This window comes from Terrapene carolina, unplaced genomic scaffold (genome assembly GCF_002925995.2).
Source record: "Terrapene carolina triunguis isolate 2854851 unplaced genomic scaffold, T_m_triunguis-2.0 Scaffold210, whole genome shotgun sequence".
NCBI classification, from domain to species: domain Eukaryota; kingdom Metazoa; phylum Chordata; order Testudines; family Emydidae; genus Terrapene; species Terrapene triunguis.
In genome coordinates, this window is record NW_020664561.1 from 30,917,785 (window position 1) to 30,921,816 (window position 4,032).

The following is a 4,032-nucleotide window of genomic DNA, read 5'->3' on the forward strand; positions in this document are numbered from 1 at the left end:
TCACTAATACGTGTATGCCCGTAACAATGGACCAGCTCAGTGAATGGCGGGACTTTCCGTTCCTCCCTAGGCTAGACAAAGGTACTCCCTCTGAGATACATCTTTATACCCTGATACAAACAAGTTAGCACTGTCCCTCTGATATAATTAGTTACTGCCCCCTGATATGGCTAGTTACCCATTACCTTGTACATGTTGGTTCAATCAAACATCCATGTGAAGTACTCTCATCCTGACCTTATCTTTTAGGAGGGACCAGTGTGTTTCTGTTATCCTTCAGGAATGTTTTTATACTATCCTTGATATCGGAATATTCTGGTACCACTTAATATCGGGATGTGTTTGCGTGAGTACTCTGTGACAAGTACTTCTTAGGAATGTGTATTTCTGCAATATCAGCCCTGTTCTTGCCAAATTCTATTAGCAGGTCCTGCCTCATACCAGGCATCTAATGCAAGGGGTTAGGTCTCAGGCTCTCTTCCTACTACAACCCAGAGATCCCATTTCCACTATCTTTCACGGCAACAATCTCCCAGATAACTAGGGCCAGTCCTTTTAAATATCAGGGTAGATCTCAAATATTCAGATCATTGTAATTATCTGTCATGAAGATACTGTTTTTAAGCTTAAAGATGTTGATGTTAAGTCCATTTTCCCCTTTGTTATTCACAGAGTCTGATATCAAGTTTTGATGTCGAATCATAGAAATGTAGGACTGGAAGGAACCTTGAGAAGTCAAGGCCAGTCCCCTCTGCTGAGGCAGAACCAAGTACAGTAAATCTAGAGCAATCCTCACAGGTGTCTGTCCAACCTGTTCTTAAAAACCTCCCAAAACTGGAATTCCACAGCCTCCTTTGGAAGCCTATTCTGGAACTTAGCTACCCTCTATAATCAGCTTTTTTCCTAATATCTAATTTAAGGGTTTATCTATACTTCAGAAGTATAGCTGTGCCACAGTCGCACTTCAGTGTAGACAATACCTATACTAAAAGGAGGGCTTCTCCCATCAGCATAGGTAATCCATCACCCTGAGAGGTGGTAGCTAGGTCGACAGAAGCTTCCATCAGCTAGCACTGTCTACACCAGTTAGGTCAGTTTACCTATGTTGCTTAGCAGTGTGGATTTTTCACATCTGTGAGCAATGTAGCTAGGTCAATGTGACTCATTTGTGTATACCTAGACTAAAGCTCCCTTGCTGTAGCTTAAGCCCATTACTACTTGACCTACCTACAGTGGACATGAAGAACAATTGATCATCATCCTCTTTATTACAGCTCTTAACATATTTGAGGACTGTTTTATTGGGAACTTTCTTCTTACTCTTTCTTGTAGTATTGTTATGGACTATTTATCGTACCCTTCCTTTCTATACACCACTCCCTCCTTAGTCAGCAGCTTCCAAATAGAAATGCAGATTGGCAGTTGTGATGGGGCAAGGCCAGATGGCTACAGTAAAGTAGTGAGGAACAGGTATGTTAGCCCCAGGCTAAACAAATCCCTGGTACCATGGTAACCAAATGGCAGTTGCTCCAGGTTAATCAAGACACCAGGGGCCAATTAAGATCCTTCTAGAAGGCAGGAGAGACAGCTAGATTGATTGGGACACCTGATACCAATCAAGGACTGGCTGGAACTAGTTAAAAGCCTCCCAGTTAGTCAGTGTGGTGTGGGTGTCAGGAGCTATAGGAGGGAGCTGTTTGAGGAATGAAGTAGTATGAATCCATATCAGGTGCAAGGAAGGAGGCCCTGAGGTAATTGTGAAGAAGATATTGAGTGGGGGCTGCTGTGGGGAAGTAGCCCAGGGAATTGTACATGCCCTATTTCCAAAAAGTCAGCTTCCATAGCTGCTAAGTTTAGGGTCCCTGGGCTGGAGCCTGGAATAGAGGGTGGGCCTGAGCTCCCCCCCTCCCCTCCTTGATTAATCACTGATACTGGGAGACAACAGAGACTGCGTGAGGGAGGGTTGTTTCTCCTCACCTCCCTTGCTGGCTTATGATGAAAATGGCTCAGTAGACTGTGACGCTTGCCTCTAGAGAGAGAAGGGCTATGTGGAGGGTCACAGTGAGCCGCTGAGGCTAGCAAAATCTGCCAGGAAATGCAGGACCCATGGAGTCAAGGACAGAACTTTGTCACACAGTACAGATATAGTGAGCAATTTCTAAACCAAACCTTGGTTCATAACAGAAGTGATGTTAACCGGTAATTAGGAAATGCATCACCACTAAATACAGAATCATAGAACATTATCCACAGCATCTGATGAAACTTTTTTCTTCTCTAGGCAGACAAAATTAACTGAAATAATAGATCTGATGCACTGTGGTTCTCTGTGCTTTATTGATTTATTTGGAGGAAAGGTACCACTTTTAACTGAGGAACACTGTACAGGAACTACAATTTGCAATCCGTAAGTGCACCTCTGTAGATATATCCAACATTATCCTATGATGTTACTTCAAGGAATCAAACTAAAAGTTTCAGTAAAAGAAATAGTTTTGAGTCACAACTACTTTGATGCCAAGAATGATACAAATGACTACTGACAAATTGAAATTCTGATATTTCCCCCTGCAGATAAAGAACTGAAATTATCTTTTGTAGTGTCTTAGCTGAGGATGTTTATGTAATACATTGAGTTATATATAGATGTTAAGGGATGAGACAATGTATTAATCATAAAGTAGCTGTTCAATAGTTCTCTATTCTTATTAAATTAAGATTTCACTTGATTAAGGTATTACATATATTCATGCAGGCCATTTTCTTTTTAATTTGAAAATATTGTGGCAACATGTTGTTGTGTTTTTAAAACACACAGTTGCAAAGGCTAATGGTAAAGTAAATATGAGGGTTTGTAGAGGCACTTTAATTACTTCCAAGCAGTGTGTCATTCAGCATGATAACCCAGTGCCTTAAGTGCTCCTTTGACACTTTCATTTGTTGGATGATGGAGTGTTAACAGCAAACAGATTTAATATTGCCATGCAGTCAAACTTTGGAGTACAAATAATGTCAATACAATTTGTAAATGTGGAGTTCAAAGGGATTTAGCAGTATGAGTTGGCTATGAGCAGTGATGCTACTGAGTTAGGAGCCAAGTTTCCAAACTTTCCTCCCCCCAAAGTTATCTTGGTACTGATTTCAGCTATTTTGTATTCTTACATTTTTGTGAACTTGTCACTTGCTGTCAAGGCTGAATCCCCACTCTGTCACTCCGAGTGCAGAAAGTGGGGGCCTGCAAGCATTCTAAAAATTAATACTTGCCTCTCCAGACTTGTATTACACTCCCAAGGTTACAGCTTTTCTCTGACCTTAGCTTGGTACACGTTGCCCCTACCCAAATGCAAAACCCCTTTGAACCCAGGAAGAAGCACTTGGGAATTCCTCCCTGTGGGGTACCCTCAAGCCCTTTCACCCCCTCTCCGAGGGAGAGCTGAGAAAGAAAACAAAGGAAATTAGCTGTGGCTGCCAGGTAATCAAACAACATGCACAAACCTCTCAGGACACCAAAAATCCAATCCTGTTCTTTAAAAAGGTAAATTTTATTAAAAACAACAAGGAAAAAAATACATCTGGAACTTAGGCTTTTTGCTAGATCTTAAAAGAAACAATTACAAAAATTAAGCACCCAAAATAGCTTTCTTGGGGGTTCAGCTTAAAGGTTACAAGCAGACAAAACCATCTGGGGTTAGCACAGAGGAGATCCACATGCCAAAATAAAGAATAAACCTGATCGTATCTAGCTGAACATTCCTAATTTATTTACGTATTTGGGGGGTTTCAAATAAGTAAGTCTAGGTATGGTCTGATGAATTTATTTTCATACCTGGTTCAAGCCTTATACAGCATTCCTGGTCCATGTCTCCTTCTCCTGAGAACAACAGACAAAGGGAAAGTTTCTTTCCCATTTTAAAAAGATTGAACCTTCCCATTGGCTCTTTTGGTCAGGTGCTCACTTTTTTTCTTTTATTGTTATAACAATAGAATAAAAACCAGCAGGATCTTATTAAGAGGGATAAGGCAAAGATGCCA